Consider the following 20633-nt stretch of genomic DNA (forward strand, 5'->3'; position numbering starts at 1 on the left):
CAGGATAGTGGCTGCAGATTGTTATCATGGACCATAGAGTGGGATGGTGGATCGAGAATCAGAGACCGTGATGGCGGATCATGGATTATAATGGTGGATCCTGATAGTGGTGGTGGTGGATCACAGATCTTGACGGTATCTCATTGTAGACTATGATTAAAACAAGACTGCTTAATATACAACACACCTACGACACATGTATTCTACTGTTACTGACAATAACTTCTTAGTTCATCTGTCATTGCTGCTCCCTTCATCTCTATCAGACTTTTTCTTATGTATGTACAATGTTGTTAACATTGTAATTTTGTTGATGCGTTCAGTTACACGCAGCATCTATTGCACTTCTGGCCGTCCTGGGAGAGGATCCCTCACATGTGGCTCTCTCTGAGATCTCTACATTGTTTTCTGTAGTTTTTTTCTCACATTATAAACAGAGGATGTCACACCTTGTTAAGCCCTATGAGACCAGTTGTGATTGTAAATATGGGCTATACAAATACAATTTGATAGATTGAGTGGGATTGTCTCTGCACCGTGGTTCCTAACTCCTAACAGCCTCTCCTTTACATCAATAGTGGTCAGGAAAGGAGATTATTTGGTCTTTGCGAATGCACCCTCTGTGTTTGTGTGTGTGGTCTCTCCCCTGCAGCTGCACTCTCACTCACCTGTTGGTCATTGGCTCGTCGCTCCACCTCCAGTCTGCACACCTACCTTCCATTACTCATTAACTCCAGTGTAAAACCTTGGCTGTATCGGCTCCTTGTGATTTCATTCTTACTGGTTTTTAATCATTCCTTGTGCCTTTTTTTGCTCCTTGACTTATCACTGTTTCTTCCTCATGCCTCTGGACTGTTGCCCTCCTGCTGATCCAATCTGCTCACTCCACCGCTCTTCCACCTGCCCACGCCACGACTCTCCGCCGTCTACTTCACTTTATCGCCTCACCCAGTCTGCTCCAGGTCCCTCCATCCGTATTCAGTAGCATATTGTTAATAAACCCTTCAAAACCTTCCACCTCTAACTCTGTGTCACATTCCAGTGTTCGTAACAGCTGGGCCCACACTGTGGACTAATATTCATTTTATTCATTGCAGAGTTTTACATTTTGACAATTTTTGTGCAAATCCTTCTTACCTCCTGGTAAAACCTTGTATTCCTGTGTTCATGGGGATAATCAAAAAGGGTTTGATTAGCGCTGGGCTAAGTTTGGGGATGTTTCTAATTCCAAATGTTGGATTATTACTGGGGAGGGTATCTCCAGATGAGGACGATTGACTTTTGGAGCTCGGTCAAAAGGTCAAGATCAACAATGGAACAACAATGGCCCGAAAAATACATTTAACAAGAGATCTTTGCAAATGATAGACAAAGCTTTTATTGATCAGGAAATTCAAAAGATTATGTTATGCATAGTAAAAAAAAAAAGAAAGACCTACCTCTGCATTATATGGGACAGTGGACTCAACTTTAAGCTCTAAGTTCTAAAAAATAATTTATTATGTGACCCTGTGGCACGTGAGGTTGACCTGTGTTTGTTCCTGTTCAGGAGGCAATCAGAGGTGGGACCAAATGATGAACCACACCAGACGCCCAACATCCCTGTTGCTCTTCCTGACGGCCTCTAAGAGAGCTCAAAGTTCTGTCTCGCTCTCATTCCAGCTAACAGGGGTTTGGTTTGATTGTGTTTTGGTTGCTTCGTCTTTATCTTTGTTCCTGGAAACTGTTGGGTTTCTCTATACATTTTAAGGTCTTGAATGTATTTGTAGCGCCGTAACCCCCAGATAGGGGTGGAGGGGGCTATCTGGCACTGAAAACTTGAAAAAAGAGCAATACTGAAGAAGCAAGAGTCGCAAAAGGTACTAGAACAGAAAGACAAAAATATCCCTGTGAAATGCAAAAAAAACCGAAATCATACTAGAGAACGAAAAAGAGCACAAAACTAGAAAACTCTGCAGCCTCACCACAAGCTGCCAACTCCCCCCCCTCACTACTGTTTGGCATTTTGCTTTATAGCCTCACCTGCTTGGAACCTACCACCTGTGCAATCTATCTGCACAAATGCAGCAGATAAATGCAATAGGTTGACTAACATGTGATCTAATGCAGCACACTGCACCCATTGTCTGTCACCTTGAGTCTGCCCAGCCCCTCCTGTCTCAGAGACCTGATCCTATATACCTGCTCTCACTCTCCCTGATCGACCTGCTGATCTGACCCCATGCACATATCTGGAAAAACAACAAACAGAGCAACATCACAGACATAACAGAATAAACTGTCAACACATACTGTACTTGCTGTAAAATAATACAAAACACAACTCAAAACCAGATTATCTACATAATCTAATTGATAATCCAAATTCAAATAATAATCAAATGACAAAATGTTTTAATATAGGGAGACAGGGCCTAGTGAAGAAGGGGGAGAAAGCACATTTTTCACAGTATTATGTTATGATTTGGCTCTTAAAATTTAACTGAACTGAACACCTTTTATTATAGTTCTTTGTGCCATGAATTCTTTTTTGAAGGACTTTGTAACCTTGTTTAGATAAGTACTATACAAATAAAGTTATTATTTTAGGTTACACACATCCACACACCTTCCATACACTACTGAAAACTATACACAAAAATAAAATATGTAAATCTGTGCTATTAGTTAATAAATATAGTTTGTGTTCCACGGTCAGTCTCTGTGTGGTCACCCTTGCTTTGTCGGAACTACGAGTTCAACGATCATTATCATGACATCACGATGAAAGTCCTAAAGTTATGTCATATAGTATAGTAATGCATAAAATCTTGCAACTAATTACGATTTCAGATATGATTTGAAGCTTATTTAGATTAACTAAACATTCAATATCATATGGACTGAATGACATCACCATGTAGTCAAGAAATTGCATTATTATACTTATTATACGGCACACAGGGTCTGATGCTTTTCTCATTGTGCTCATTTCCCCGTTTTCTTTCTGTTCATCAACCTCAGCCTCTCCGTAGCTCTTCACTTAGGTTAGTGGTGTACTTTGACTTTCCATTCTGTTCGTGTGTGTTTGCTCGAGAGGGCCAAAGTCATCATCTCTGTTGGAACTGGGTCCGTGCCTTCGGGGCTGAAGGGCTGGTGGCTGTGAGGCGCTAGCACACGTTGCCTCACACAAGTATTGAATACTGGCAGGAGTGGGCCGTTCAGGGGTTCACACTGTGAATGAGGTTGCTGCGACTCAGACGTTCAGCTGGCATTCATACAGCCTCGCTCTCATTCTTATTCAGCCCTCAGCTTTCAGTACAGGCTGCCATTGTTGACCAGCCTAATAGCTTTCTCACAGAGCCTGGGATACGTCTTTGATGAGTCAATAAAAACACTTTGCATTGCCAAACAAGCCGAGCCAAAATCTCATCAAGGAAGTGATGTATTGCATTGTATCTTTTCTGCATTATGCTGCATATTCACCTTTCGCTCTTCATTATCTTCGACAGCCTCTGACACGCCGGGGTCTGAATACCGTACTGTGAATAACAGTGAATAACTGTGAATAATTCATACTGATAACAACTGTTAAATCTCCATGAGATGGCTCCATTAAGATAATGCTCATTGTCTCTCTCATACAAATGTGTTTCGAGGAAAAGAGCAGCTTACTGATGATTTTGCTTTTCTCACAGTTTTATCATTGGTGGGGCGAGGACTGTTAAATGTGTGCTGAGGCTGGAGCCAGAGGAAAAGCATGTGGCTCATAAAAAAACATATATATATATATATATATATCTGTAGTTGGAAAAGTTCACACATGCGCTCATGTCTGTCTCCGGTGGTTACAGCAAATCTGACCACTATTACAGGTGGTGTTTTCACCTCCCTATCCTCTGCACCTTCCAAAGTACGGGCCAACCTGCCACCACGGAAGGGAGCCAGGGTCAGTGAGTACTCCTGGACTACTCTTTTATTTCTTTTGGTCCAACATTTCTATCAGTCTTGATAACTTTATTCACATGCGGGAAGATCACGGTCAAGTTCACAGGGAGACAAACAATGATGAAAGAGGATTGTGATAAGATTATCTAAGTCACTTTATTTGGAGGTAAACCTGTGGGAACGTTGTGTATTTCAATTGTCAACTGCCTGGATAATAATTTTGCTGTTTGCTTATACCAGACGTTTGTTCAAAACCTGTCTCATCATCTAACTGTTTTTGTAACAATGTCGCCATCTTCTTATTCATCTCTCAGCAGTTAAATTGGTAAATTCAATAACTACAAAAATAAGCCCAATATTTTAATAAAGAGTTTTGCATTAAGGTGTTTTAACTTGATGGAAATGGTCCTTTGAGGATATGAATACTAATATGGAACAAAGTCTAAAACCAGCAGACTAAAGACATCCTCAGGACTCCTTGGCATAAATTGTCCTTGGGCCGGTTTTAACCTCAAATTAAAAGCAGTATCATTCTTGCTTTTCTATGTAAATGAGAATAGTAATGGCCCCAACAGCAGAGATAGGTCACATTCATAGACCAGAGGTAAATAGAGGTCATGCTTAGTTACATTTTTGACAGTGTGTGAGGATATGGCAGAGATGTCCCCTGTATCCACTGCCACTGTGTCTTTCAACAAAAGGTTTTACCCACAAAACACAATTCTTTGCAGATTTGGGAGCATTAAATGAGCGGCTGTGGAAGGAAATGAAGGAGCAGAAAATGACAGGAAGAAAGAAATGTCTTCCGCTCTTACAACCACATCAGTATGCCACACAAACAAGAATATGGGCACAAAAAAACAAAACATGTCCCATCTGATATAATTCTGTGTGTCCATGCTCGGTCAAGAAAACAAGCATTGTGTTTCGAGTGCAAACACGGACATTTGTGTGACTTGATGGTAAAGCTGGGTTGGGTAACGTCAGGCGGAAGAGAGCCCTACAATTTTAAACAAGCCATTGGAAGTGGTGTATCACACATGAATTAAGGAGGGGGCAGCGAGCACAGAGCATGGTGACAGATTGTCAGTGGTGCGAGGATGACAGAGTTCAAGAGGCAGGGAGGCTTGATTAACAGAGAGGTTGGTCTGGAATGAGACAGAGAAGCAACAATGATGTCATTCAATGACGAGGAAGGAGACATAGTGATGAAGTTTGCCACGGTAAAAACAAGTAAATGAATTCCTCACATATCTTTTGCACATATACATATAATAATACAATGGCCCAGCAGAAGTATATCTTTGACTAAGAGTTAAATGAGAAAAAATGGGGTGGCAGTGCAACAATCTGTTTACAACATTTGATCAGTTGCCCATATAAATATCCAGAACGACAGTAATGCAGATGTTTGCAAAACTGTGTTTTCCCTCATCTTTTAGCCTCTCATCTATACACAAACAATATTATAAATCACTAAAATTACGATTTTTACAAATACCTTCCAAAGTGCAGATTTTCAAAAACTGTATCTGCATGTACATGTAAAACAGAGTGTTAGGGAAACAATGAGGTTACAGCCAACTGTTGCCTTGTATACATCAGATGTGTGACGAAACAGATTTCAATTTGTTGTGTGGCACTGCTGGCGCAGCAGCAGTAAACTTTTTATAGGCTCAGTGTAGGGGAAGAGCTCGGTGTGTGGCTGGCCTATCAAGGTATGATGTGGACACAGCTATCCAGTGAGGATCATCATTCATCACGAGTACGGATATTGACACTTTTTACTCGGATGCTACTTGTGCTCCGAAAAAGTACATAATCCATACCGGATACTCGTTTCATCCGAGCTCAACCCTACTCACAACAACTGTCTTCTGGCCTGGCATGCTTTTTTGAGCCTTTAGAATAGTGTGGACTAGGCCTTTGTCCATCTGTCTGTATGGTTGAAAGTACTGTGGGTTAATCAGATGCTGTCTGCTGCTGAAAACAATGCTTATTGGTGTAGTCTTGCTCAAAACTGGAACGTTTGCTTAAAAAAAGATACTGCAAAACTTTAATAGGAAGCACTGATACAGGTGCAAATTTTCTGTGGTTATACATCTTACTGTAGATTTGAGCCAGTGTTTATATTAAATATTGATTAAAGCAGCATTTAGTACAGAACAAGAGCCAGGAGGTAATTTGTCTCTATCAGCACAAAGACTGGAAACAGGAGGAAGCAGCTTTGTTCATCAAAGTGAAAAGAAAATACACACTGACTTCTCCAGTGTACCTCGTTTGTTCAATCTATACACAAATGGAAATACGCATGATGTATCTATTTCTTGGTTTGCAACAGTTGACTAGGTATGGAGGCATGTAAGGTTTTTTCAGTTTTATTACGTCGGAAGTGGAGGTCACCATTGACTTTAATTGTATCGGGATCTGCTTCAACAAAGTTTACCCCTGGGACTCCAGAAGTGTTTTATGGACTCAAACACTTCACCCTCCCCTCCATCGGCGTAGTGGTGAGTAGATAATGAGTGAATTAAAATTTTTCAGTGAACTATCCCTGTTAACTAAGCTTATCACCTATTGGTACTATAGCTTCATAATTTTTCCATTAAATTGTCAGGAGTGTGGAGGCTTTTCCATCTGTAATATACTGTATATAAGCATTTTTCACAGGAAAGTGTTTTGATAAAATACATGATGCTGTAGTCCACCGCCTATTCTTATCGCCATTGGTCTCTTTTGATGGGAGTTATTTTAAGCCCCCTGTTACACCACACAGCAACGTTCTGCGTTTCCTCAGCATTTGAACCTGGTTCATGCAAACACACTTTGACCCCAACATTATGTTTTTCAAATGCAAATTAATCTGGGAGTTAACTCTGATAAGTCACCTTGCTGTTTACATCTGTGTTTCTTAACGCCAAAGGCTGACTGATGCGCTCTCTCCTCCCTGAGGCGGCGCAGTAGTTCATCTGCAGAAGTCACTAAACATCAGCAGAATTGGTAAAGACTTTTGCTGCTGCAGGACACGACATTGCAGAGAACTAAGGAGTCAGTGTTGTGGACATTATGGACAAACAATCCCTATGACTATATATACTGTATATGCCACTGAATAGCAATTGGTGCATTCACTGCAGTGTATGAAAATACATAGAAAGAACTGAGGAGATGTTCACTGACCACTGAATGATGCACCATGCATTTAAGGCAAGGTGGACTAGAGGGGGACTCCACACCGAGACATCACTCTTTAAAAACAGCCACAGGAAGGAGTAATGTTGAGGGCGCTGCAGCATCTCCCACTGACAGGTGGGTGAGGTACTGTATATAGTGTACAGTTTTTCCTATCTTATCACAACCTACTGCTCTCAGCTCCTGTCACCTGCAATATATTTAAATTTTCCAGATCGTTTCACATAATATTTGTATAGTGTCCTTGATTGGCTTTGTCAGAGGCTTTGGACCAGATTCAGACAGGCTCTACAATGTTCAGGCAAAAAGTTGAAATGCAGTTTTCAACCAACAGCACAGTAAGTCCTGTTATATCATGAGTGACGACTGTGCCGTCAGTGTATTTTCCTTGATGACTAAAGTACAGTTCTCACCCTGATTCCATACTGACATATTGTTTTGTTGACAGAATCCCATATGCTGCTGTCACCATGGGGGGGCAAGAGAATTGTAAGGGCAATACTTCCAACTGCACTTTGGTTCTACTGGCTCCTTTTACAAATGCATTTCATGAATAATTTGTATTACCTCTATTATTGATGCATGGAAGCCACATTAGAAATACAGAAAACATTGCATAATGATCTTAACAAAAAAACAGATGTAGTCTCACGTCTCAACTATAAATGCTGGAATCTCTATTGTTCTGTCTGTCCTTAAATGTGTCCAACAACCGCCCATCCAATCAACTTTAAACTTTGCATGTGTGTAGTAGATTTAAAGTAGACCTTTGTACCATTCCTTTAACAACCGTTTATTAGCGATATATGGTATAAACCTGTTAATACAATCTGCATATTATTAATTGCTGATGTAAAAATATTCAACTGGGTTGAAGCAATGAGCAATGATGACACACAGAAGTCACATGACTTAAAGGTTAAGAAAAATGGTGACATTAGGTTAATGTTGCTTGTATATTTCAGAAAGCCATCGACTTGGTTGTATTGGCCTCCAGACTGCTCATGTGGTATCATCCAAGTGTCCGTAAGCCCCGACATTCTAATTCGACTCGAAACGGCATCATTTACTCAATGTTTTTAGCCTAAATGTCCACTGTTATTCTCCTAGCCCTGTGCTTGTGCGGTGTGGAAGTGAATGGTGCTCAGGGTCCTGAAACTACATTTTTCCTTCCTCGAATACACTTAATAGGAGCTTAATCTAAATACCAGAACATAAACTACCCTGTTTCTTCACTTCCACTTATCTTCACCATCAACCAGTCAAGCATAATATACTGTACATTCCTTAGTAAGCCTTTCTGAAGTTAGTTTTCTCCCCACCTCTCTTTTGTCCCCATTTCCCATCTTTGTTGAGATCGTCAATCTGCGAGTGTAACATCCACAATGAATTTTGCTGTAAAAAAAAAGCCTCGTGGATGTGAGGGTTTCATCAAAATAAATGCTCAGTATGTCTGTTATCTGTCTGTCAACTGTGATACTGCAGGTGATACATCACATAGCAGCATTTAAATGATTTGTTAGTGAGATGTTTCTCACTGTTTCAACTTTGAAATTTTGCGCTGATGAAAGAACTACAGAATATTTAAAGGGCATAATTTAAATGCCAAATGTGACACCACAGATGACACTGGAGATGAAACCTGGGGAATTAGTTTTTGTCTGGATTGTGGCATTAAAAAAATCACACATTGGCCTGATGGAAGTAGTGAAGAGTAAAGTTCAAACTTTTTACACAACAAATCTGATCTCCTTTTTGTATTTTTGATGATAATGTAAACAATGGCTGGGGTGTAGAGTTTTGAATCCCTTTGTGTGAGTCGAAGATCCTGACATATGAAATGTGTATCGCTCTAAAAGGGTTCATTATCTCAATAAGATATCATGTGTATTCAGGACACACGTCCGGTCTCATGCAGTGTTTTTCTGATCGAACGCAGTTTGGAGACCAGACACACTAGTCTGGGTTTTTTCACCTGGTGGAAGATCATTGAGTGTGTGACCCCATGTTGTCAGTCAGTCATATGGTGAACAAACAACTTCAAGACTGATTACACAACAGCAAACTATGTAGTCTGAACTTGGTCCTTCCCTAATTGGTCAGTTATTCCAACACTATGGCTGAACTGTGTTAGTTTAACAGTGCAACATTAGCATACCTACAGAGCTTTGCCACTATAACCTTCTTGTTTATGTTTGAGCACACATTGACAAACAACAAGCTTAGATTAGCATAGATCCAGCTGTGGCTGGCGATGAAATAACAAAATACAGCAGAAATTAAAGCAGAGTGAGAGGTATAAACTGTTTGTGCTTACCTGATTGCCAATGCGCTAACACAACCACAACCGTGGGTGTTTACAATGGCTGCCGTACAGTGAATAAACCTTTTAAGTTTGTTTACAATAGCTGTGTATCAATTCAGGGGCTGCAGCCTTTATGTGGAGACCAATTGCTTCACAGCGGCCTGACAAAGCAGACACATTTCGAGGCCTCATAAGGGCCCGACAAATGGGTCCTTCTGTCCCTATGAAACAAAGGCTCCAACAGGTGGATCTTTGCCGGCCCAACCTATCCCAGGATTCATTGAAAAACAGTTTGTCACTGAAGCACAAAGAGGTGATGGTCACTGCAAGCAACAACACGTCCAAAGCTTTTTTAACATTAGGGGCATTCAAACTTTCTTGTGGAGTCCAACTTAACCTCTGTTTCTAAACAACAGATATAAGGGTGGGACACGCTGGTGATCACGGAAAGCCGCCGTAGACCAGGCCGTCTAATTTTGATTCAGCCTTCTGCGCACCACATGCAGAGAGCGGTCGTTGTGGGCCACGTAGACCTCATCCTTCTGAGCATGTAGCCCCTAAATTGAGACAACATGATCACTGATGGGAACAATTTGTCATTGATTAGCAATCCTCATTCGCAACTTTTGACCAATCAGTGATAAGGAATTAAGAATGTCAAAGCTTTCATTTTCAAATTAACCATGCTTTGATATCGAAACATTATTGACCGAAATGACATCGCTTTCCAATCCAACGCTTTGTGCGAAGTTTTGCAGTAATTAATGTATGTTAATGTGGTAGGCAATAACCCTATTGTCTCGCGATCACAAGTTAATTATCAAAGTATCCTGGGATAACAAAGAGGTTTTCTTGTGACAATGGGTCAATTGCCTCATTATCAAAACAAAATGTTTTCAATTACTGCTTCCTGCATCTACTCATCCCATTATCCAGAGATAGGGAGATGCTTAGATTGCAGCTATGAGCATTCTTGGCCTCCTCAGCAAGTTCAAGCAATCACTGATATATTACACCACAATATTATTTTGGTACTGCACTTCATCTCAAACCCATCAGTGAGATCACAGTTTGAGACTCGGTGTGGTATCATACACAGAAATGCACAATGATCATCTCAACACAAAAAGTGAAAAAATGTAAAAGTCTGTATCAGAGCAACATGTTTTTATCATGAGCTCTCAGCTGATATCATGAAACCCCAGCACTGTGAATTCTTGTGTTCGATTCATTAGCCCACAACAGACACAGAGGAATGTGTTGCCAGCTAGCACACGCTGAAAACCTGCTCCGATGGGAACACTGTGAGGGAAAACCAGAGAAACAGACCGCCGTGAAAAGAGAGAGGGTGTGTGAAACAAGAAGAGATGAGTCTGGGGAGAGAATCCCAAAAGCCTGAGATCTGCTGCCTCATTGGCAGCTTAATGGTGTGTGTCATAAATGGTGTCGCCACCTCATCTCCACCCCCCCCACACACCGCCCAAACCCTCATCTCCACACACCCCCACTCCACCTGCTCCATCCTCATCTGTCTTCACACAATTCCCTCCTCCACTGCTGCCTCGCTCTTTATCCTGAGCCTGTCACATAATATTTTCAGTCCCACAACAGAAGATCCTATCTCCTTCTGCTCAGCACCTCAAAACATTAGCCAACATTTACACTTTTAGTTAAGGCGAAAACATGAAAATCTATAATCTCGCTACTCAAGCCATCAATTTATAACATGTCTACAAATATTGAACAGTGTACCGGCATCCTAATACACGTGAGTGTTGCTGCAATTTAAAGCAAAGTGAAAGGTGTAAAGGCCAAAAAGATTCATAAACTGACCTTAAAAATGAATCCTTCTTTCATTCCAGTGTTGCTTGTGGTGATGGACACAGCCGTAATGGATGAGTCACATCTGCAGAGCACTGCCGCCTGGGGGCAGGAGCATGAATCACGTACGTCTGTGCTTAACCGAAGATTGTCCATGAGATAAGAGAAGAAGTCTATGAGAAGTCTGTAACACCGCTGTACAACTGCCAGTGTTTTTTGCAGTCTTAATAAGTTCATCAACAGAGTGAGACGTCTTCGCTCTAGCTGATCATTTCATGTCAATTTCAGGAGTCTCATTCTCCGAGGTAAACTTCATCCCATCAATAAGATTACAAACTTGATCATTTTGAATCAGGGACTTCATTTGGATCCAGTTGCTGATGGCATTAACCAGGACATACCTAATAAATGGATGAATAAGAAAATGTATTAGGTATTTAGATTTTTTTTTTGCCTGATGCATGGCTCAGTGACATATACCTTACGCACAGGGTGATTTTGGATGTCCAGGTTTCTGAATGGAAGTCCCATTAATTTGCCCTTTTTTCAGTATCTGAAACATTAGTACAGTTTGTATATTTAGTCAAAACATCTGACAAAATGTGGATATTGGTGTGTTGAACAGACTCTTCTATAGTGTTGCTATATATATATATATTAAAGTTAATCTGCTCATTGAGTCCTTAATTGGAGGGGATACTATAGATAAACAAGACAATGTGCAGGTCTTTTAGATGATGGTATTGATGAACATGAAACTCTCCTAATTGAGTCTTCAGTACGTGGGATAGCTTTTGTTGTGTAATATCTACAGATACATGTTGGTGTACATGAAACTGTAGGACTCCTAAGATGCATTTGAATTCATCCAATTATCAACCTTAACTGTGTTTAAGGTGAGTAGAATCTAAATATTAGGGGTGACACCATGCAGGTGACCTTTGGATGTATTCAGCTTGCATTTTGAATTAGCTACAGCTCTGACTGACAAGACATGTTCAGCAATAGTGCCTGAGGGGATTGCAATATCTAGAGCCATCCACCAGACACGAGTGTCTAAACGGACCCACAAAGGACATAGAGAATGATTTGCAGTCCGTCATAAAGCAGTAATCAATACTACAAATCTATCTTACATCAATGTTGTGAGTATTTTTTCTGTTGCATTTTCTATAAATACAGACACATGAGTGTGTGTAAGTAATTGTAAATATTAATGCCATAGTGGATGAAGGAGGAAGGTGCTATTGGTGACAGATGTGAAACTAGACACCCACAGCGACAGAAAGTTTGCCAGTGAATTCAAATCAATCAGCTGAGTATTACTCATAATCCAGAAAATAGTGCCAAAGAGCTTCGTGAGGTTTAATGAATTACGGACGAGCGAGAAGGAGATGGCCATGTGAGTGAGAGGCAAACGGAAAGATTTCATTGTTCAGTATTTCACTGGTTTCGTCTGTCTTCTGGAAGAGACGGAAAATACCGGCTGAAATATGAGGGAACTTCAACTTTTGAGGTGTAAATTGCAAAAAAAAAGATGGATTGTACTTGGAAAAAACAAGACAAATATGTTTTCCACAAGAGGAAAAGATCAGAAGGCATTAATTGAAACAGGTGGTGGTTCCAGATTGAAAATGGGTGGGAGGGAAATAAGAATTTGTACCTTTCAGCTCCTGACAACAAGCTATGTATCGAGAGTTTCAGAAAAAAAAAATCCCAAAGATTTAATGAAGGACAAAACTTAAACCACAACCTGTAATGCTATGTCACAGTTGAAGGCCATGCTGGCTGTATATAATAAGTATAACTTTAATGTAAAATCTGAATAAATGAGACACAAACCGAAAATAAAATTGCCATAATGTTGGAAAATATTTCTTATGTCAGCTGTGAAATCATGTTGTTGGACTAACTAACTTTCATATTTCCTTCATCTAACCTTAATTTAACTAAGGAAGGCTTGATTACAAATTTGATGACGATCACGCTACCAAAGCATTAGTTTTCATTTCATTTCATTCCACATGTTGATGACACCACGGAAATGCAACAAGATCAGACAGTTTCAAATTCCATTTACAGTGTTCACAGTTTTATTCAGTCTGTGATACAGAGTGACAACCTAGAGGATTGTTTTGCCTCAGAGCTAAAAAGAAGGCCTTCGCCGTGCGGCCCGTGTGTTTATATAGAGCGGTGATTGTGCCAAGCAGAGGGTTTGTTATGTGTTTGGTTCCCAACAGCACAGGGAACTGAATAATCTTTACTGGCACTACAGATTTCTGGGAGAAAACAAAAGCAAGCAAAACTGAACAGCAACTGTTGAATCTCTCTCTATGAGCTCTCTGTGTTGCCCCAACAATGTAGATGTTTAGTGACATTATTGAGAAGTTGCAAGTCAGCTCTGGTGAAGCTGTTTGTGTGAAGGCTTAGCAGCTTCACCAAAACCTTTTAGTGAATATCTATTGCAGTTTCTATGCTAACTTACTCCAAATCGTCACCCACAGATGCCATGACATGATCAACATGCTGCTTTCTTAAAGGGATAGTTCACAGAAAAAAAAAAAAATTCACTCATTATCTACTCACCACTATGCCAATGGAGGGGTGGGTGAAGTGTTTGACACTTTAGGAGTCTCAGGGGTAAACTTTGTTGCAGCCAAGGTGACCCCTTCTTCAGACATTATAAAACAACAGAAAAAATATAACAGGCGACCATACTGCTCGTGTGGTGTCATCCAAGTGTCCGCAAGCCCCGACATTGAAATTCGACTCAAAACGAGGTCATTTACACCGTGTTTTAAGCCTTAAATACCACAACCGGAAGTAGCGATGCCAGCAGACGTAGTGATGCTAATGCGCACCCAAAGGTTCAAATGCATAGTGACAGGTGTCGCTTTAGCTGACTGTTGTGTCATCAATAAAATCATTGCAGCAGCGAAATGACCAATACAAACAGAAACAAAAAAATCTGTCCTGGTTGCTAAGAAAATTCCTCCAGTCAGTTCTGCCTCATTTACAAGAGCTACTTAATGAATTCAGCTGCTTAATCTCTGTGATCAGTTCAATGAGTTGTCCATTCTCCATTTTGTCTTAATTTTAGCAAAGATCTAAATCAAGCTTTTGAAGTCTAAAATTGCACATGTGGTGTAATTTGTAGATTTCTAAACATTCTGACGTGTTGAGCAGTATAACAGAAATCTCTACTGCATACAATGATGAATCAGTTTGTATTCTGTTAGTTCAGGGATCAGATTTCTGTCGGTCAACATAGAAGCGTTTTGCAAGGTGAGTGGATGTTAAGGTGTAGTCAGTTTTCTGGGCGATTTCTCCAGCTGTGTATGTAATAACGAAATTGCAACAACCAAAACAGCATGATTAAGGTTTCAGAGTTTAACTGTAAGCTGATGTGCATTCAGAACAACCTACATCTGCAGCGTTGCCTCAACCAATCAGGATTTGATTACTGTAATCTTCTCACCCTTCAGGTTCACAGCAAATGATCTGTTTTTTAGCTCTGAATTAAATGCATGAGTGTTCTAAGTGTTAGAAAAACCACTGCGCTTTATCAGATGTCGCAATCAATAAGGCAGAAATAAAGACTAGCTTTTGACCTATTGGACCCACACAGTCAGATTCTATCTACATTTAACAACATGGAGCTGGCTTGAATCACCTTCAACAGCTGCTTCACTTCCACTGGGCGGAGGGCTGTCTTCTCTGGCCTCAGGCAGTGCCACAGCCAGCCAGGCTGAAAACAACGGAAAACAGCTGAGAGGGACAAGAAAACCTAACGCTGCATCAAAAGATATTGATCAGTAATGACGAATCAATGCACACATGCGATGTCGAATTATTGTTCAGAGTAAGATCCGCGTATGGATTTTCTGTTGGCCTGACTTTTGTTCCGGTTGATGAGGCTGCCACAATGCCACCACTCTGTCATTCTGGACATGCTTGATGCAACGTCATTACAATGTTATGCCACACTAGGAACCCAATCAATACTTCCACTCAGATGTACATGCATTTATAGAGAGGACCTTGAGGTCACTTTAAGACAACAGTTCTCGTATTAGGAGCTGTGGGGGGGGGAAATGGACTCGTGAATGCTCAATAGAACTAACTGCAGTCTCTATCGGCAGCACAATAATGAGCCGCTGTGCAGTTTCAACGGTTTTAATGGATGGAGTCTTCTATCAGAGAATGGTAATTTGCATGGATATGCAGCACAGACAAAACATGAACAGTGACATTGTCAATCATCTCATGTAAATGTTTCTAATTTTAACACCATCACTTGTTCATGGCTGAGCTGTGATGACTAATGACTGTGCTCGGAGCCCTATCTATCACAGAGCTAGATGGTGTATTGATCAGACCAATGATGCCACATCTGTAGCATAGGATATCCATATGCCCACAACAAAAACACATTTGAAGGAAATGCAGACTTTATATGCAAACGCATGCATCTCTCAGGGATTTACACAACCATAAAGTGTGCAATCAGATTTTATTGACAGAGTCATCAGACATGTTGTGTGTGTGTATAGTATGAGAGGTTGAGAGATAACACACATACAAAGCGTGAGCTAGAGAGATAATACGACAGACACAGTTCCTTTCTGTTCTTGGGCATTAGCATGTTTTACAACCACTGACTTAAATGCATTTTGATAGACGTGATCTCACGCAAGTGTTTAGATGGTTTGTATCAGCTACTATCAAAGATACACTTACAACCAATTAAAATGCTCATATCCTGGAAAGTTTCTCTCATGGCTCGATAAAGCAACAGAGATTAATACAGTGTCATTAAGCAAACTACAATCAAAACACTCATACCAGGTTAAACTGATAGTACTGATTTCAGGCTAAATGATTAATGTGTGTGGTTAATGATAGTTGATGCGGTACGATGCAGACGCAGTCTCAATAAGGATCCTCTTCACAGAGGTGTGTATGTTGGCGATAAAGACTGTCTTTGTCTGGTGGTTAATTACAGGCTCTACAATCAGTCAGTTTGTCCTTTTACAGCCTATAGTCACCTGACCTCACTGTTCCTGAGCCACTTGGGAGCAATAATACACTGTTAACTTTAGGGGGTCAACATATAGCACGGATACTTATTCTAGAATTGGGTCTAAGAGTCGCATTGATGTTGATTTGGAATGATCTGATCGTTGTACAACCCTATAAACTACGAGAGGGGACTGAACGTTACTAATACCAAGAATGTACAAAAGAAATATGGTGACTCCTCCATCCATGTTATTTACCTGACCGAATTATTGCATCTACAGGGTCCCTGAGATGCCAGCACAAATTCAAAAACATCTACAAATTCAAATTGTTTCAGTAGCACAAATTACTCTTTGTTTCCATGAAGGAAGCTGTTCACAAGAAAAAACTGATGTAAGCAAACCGTGGCCATCTCCTCATATAGGCAAAGTCAATGTCACATACATGGCAGTATTCAGAGACCTTTGAATACATTCTATTTTGTGTACTTTGTGAGCTTGCTAAATGTCGTGTTGGTCCATTTGCAAACCAACTCAACAGTTCTGGCTCGAGGAAATGAAGAAACAGAGTGCAATTCTGTCAGAGCTGTGTCACAACCTCCAACGATAGTCAAATCTTAGCTTGCAAGCATTGTAAAGTTTTGGCTGGCTATTGCTAGCATGTTCCTGGCTGCCCTGGTAAAATACTGGCTTTCTGGTTAGCCTAAAAATGAACACTCAATAAACACTCTTACTCTATTTAACATTGCAGGGTTGCCAGGGGTATTGAGACTTGTCCAGTCTACATAAGAGTTGTGGTCCCTCAGGAGGTCTTGTGAGGCGCTACTTGTGGAGCACAAGGCTATTGAGCTGCTGTAACAAGCCATCCTGTCCTTGTATCAGAGTAAGAGTCTTTTCTCTATTCTCTGCAGTAAGTCATACACACTCCCAGTGGACATTGGCCTTGTCACCAGTCCTGTTTTAGATTTTCATGGACAGGATTTCAATGTGCAGCCGGAGCGAGGAATGAGTCCAGTTTGGTGGCCTCAGAATTTCCTCTCTATTTGCAGATGTTTTGTTCTGTTGACTGCATCGGACTATGACCTTCAATGTGCACAGGGATGATTTGGATCTTAGGGTGAAGCCGCTGGGATGAGGGTCAGCACCTTTAAATATGAGGCCATGGTTCTCTGCCAGAAAATGGTGGATTGCTCTTTTTATGTTGGGATGGATACTCTGCCACAAGTGAAGGCATTTAAGTATCTCAAAGTAAGTCAAATTGCTAGGAATGGTAATATAATTTGGAAGAACTGCTGCTGCTTGAAGTTTCTACCATGATTCAATACTGTTTAGGTTTAGCCCACCACTAAGTGCAGCACTTGACGAAGAAACTTGTGTGTGTCAGAAGTGCTCTACATTATTTTGCAGCATTAGTTACCAAAAATGTTTGCAGTATTTAAATTGCCATCTTGTGAATATGCAATTAAGACAATTAAGACAAACCACCATTCATTCAAGGAGTTACACCTATATGCAAATTAGATTCACCAATTAACCTAAACTGCACGCCTTTGGACCGTAGGGAGGAAGCTGGAGAACATGGAGAGTGGCAGCATTGAAGGTTCCTAGGAACAAAATGGCCTCCTTAATTCTTCAGTGGTGAAGTTTGGAACATTCAGGACTCTTCTTAGAGCTGGTCACAAATTGAGCAAAGGTGGAAGAAGGGACTTGGTAAAAGAGGTGAAAAGGGATCCAATGTTAAAACCAGATATTGATCCCAATTCTTTAAGAATGTTTGAAATAAAAAGTCGCCACCTGGTTGAGATACATGACACATTATCTGCATTCAATGGTGTATTTTGAATGGTTCCCTTCACTGCTTTCTCTACTGAGAATTACTTATCTTTTGGAATAATGGTTACAAAAGTGGTGCAAATGGCAGAACCAAGGCACCTTGTGCAATAGTAAACTGTGCAGAGCCTTAGCTTCCTGTCAAGATCTGTTAGGAACATAGCCATTGTACTTTTTTATAATCTAAAACATAAAATAGTTGGCCTGAGAAGGATCCACCAATTGGACACTTTATTGCTCTGGAATTGAAGGATTATCAGACCCTTCCACTACAGGACATGTGGGTGTTTTTTTGCTGGAGCTTTATAATAGTGAGGATTCTTAGCAAATACCTCCCTGTGTAGAATACCAACACTTTCAGGTGAGGTGGTGATGAGTGTTTAAAGTATTTGAGACAGACCTTTCACAGAAAGCTGCTTAAACTCAGCACCAAAGGGGCTGTACATTTCAAACACAGTATTACAGCTTTACGTCACTTTGTGTTACGTTGCGTCACCTCAAATGTACTGGGTGGGAGTTGTTTAGTCTACACAACCACCTTCTCTTCTCTTCCTACTCCCCCTCAAACCAGGTTTTTAGTGAGAGAGATGTGTTGGAGAGGTCAGACGTTTGACTTACTACATGGTGTAATGTAGTGAATTTAAAATCAAGCTTGCATGCTCAACTGACCCTTGAATGTGTAATTTTACCGACTAAAGAGCTTACCCATAATGACTTGACAATGATTTCCTCCACTTTTCTTAATTGGTTTATGAGATTATAATGAACCAGTTGCCATTATTTTTTTAGTTTGGAAATGTTTTCCTTCTTTAAGTTTTATCGATTGTTTAAATTAGAACCTTTTGCCTTTTTTGGTAAAATTTGTATTTGCCAGGTTTGTCTGGCATTGACCTCCAGGTGGTGATCAGTTGAAAGTTCTGAACCCTCTTTTCAAGTGTCCAAGTCATACATCAACAGATCTGTAATACAACCACACATTTGATAAAAGATCATTGAAGTGTTCTGATTCCAAGCACATTTATGTACCACTATATATTCAAACAACAAAATTCCAACCCAGTGGGGCCCAGCTGGGGTGTTGTGGGACCAGTCTGCCTTGACCCTACCAGGGGCCACTACCCCTGACAACACAACTCGCAGGTTCAGTGGGGTGAACAAACCCCTCTACCACACTGAAAAAACCAAGGGCTACATCATATAAGAAGATTGGATGAATCCTGTTTTTAGTTGAAGCTGGTACATAAGAGTGTACAGGAAGTAGAACTGATATACTAAATCAAAATAAGATCGCTTTTTTACAGTATAGTACGACACTCCACATTAGAAAGGGCACTGTGAAACTCAACTTTTACCAACCTTAAAAATGACACGTTAGTTGAAATGAGAATCTAATGGGCCCTAATTTTTTATAGCTCTGTAATTGTCTATCAGTGTGAGGTAATTCAGGACTTTAGCTATAAAGTAGGTACCACTAATTGTAATGAGTGTAATAAGGGGATGGATGGTGGCTGAAACTGATTCAGTTTTGGCAGCTTGCTGCACAACAGCAAAAAAAACATCTCTAACTACCATTGACACAGGGGAGCAATCTGTTTTAGAAAGCAGCGCCTCCTGGATGCAGATGGCACTAAATTTACATTTAGGTACTTGCAGCTGATATTAGTCCTCATAACCCCAAATTAGATTGATATTGTTTTGGAGCCAGCGCCCAATAAAGAGTCAATAACAGAGCAGGACAGGTAGCATCTGAGTCTAATGGGGATTTATATGGGGACCCAAAAACAACACTCACGGCTTGTCAATTTGCAGCAGATGGATCAGCTCTGTTAGACCGTGAATGGAGCCCCCCATAGGCCAGCTTGACACCTGCTTGGCTGCGGCCCAGTGATGCAGCACTGTGATGACCAATGAGGCAGGTCGGCACTGACTGGATGGGTTGCGGCCCTAGATGAGGACGTTTATTGTTAGTAGCATACAGCTAATTTGAGGATATATTTTCTGGTTTAGCCTCGTTTTGATGTGACTGAACCATAGAGATAACAGACGACATGTCATTAACCAATCACCGAGAGGTTACATTTTTAACTCAAGAAAGAAATCAAGAAAGTTCGACTTGCCTGAAGCAATAAAAGCAATGAGTAAAAGAAAATATAGTCATGCCTTGGCAAATGCACAATAGTATAAAAAACAGTTCTCTCTGTAAACAGGGCTCCACCATAAATACCTCTTTGAAGGGGCAGGAGTAATTACACTCAGCCCTGTGATATTTCAGCCTCATATTTCACTTCAATTTGACACAGACTCCACTGAACTGCTTGACCTATTTCTCTAACCCCAAGGTTCAACACAGTGGAAGGAATGGACAGGGACGGAGAGGTTAACAATGTTGCTGCCGCAGTCAAACTAGGCCAAGCTGACGAGGGCGAGGGAGCTGAAGGAAATAAGGAAGAACGACGCGTATTAAGTGAATTATCTCTGAGCTGAGAGCAACAGCATCTGAGTCAACCCCCCACCCACTTCATCTGGACTCCTATCTC

The sequence above is a fragment of the Hippoglossus hippoglossus genome, chromosome 16 (genome assembly GCF_009819705.1).
Source record: "Hippoglossus hippoglossus isolate fHipHip1 chromosome 16, fHipHip1.pri, whole genome shotgun sequence".
Lineage (NCBI taxonomy): Eukaryota > Metazoa > Chordata > Actinopteri > Pleuronectiformes > Pleuronectidae > Hippoglossus > Hippoglossus hippoglossus.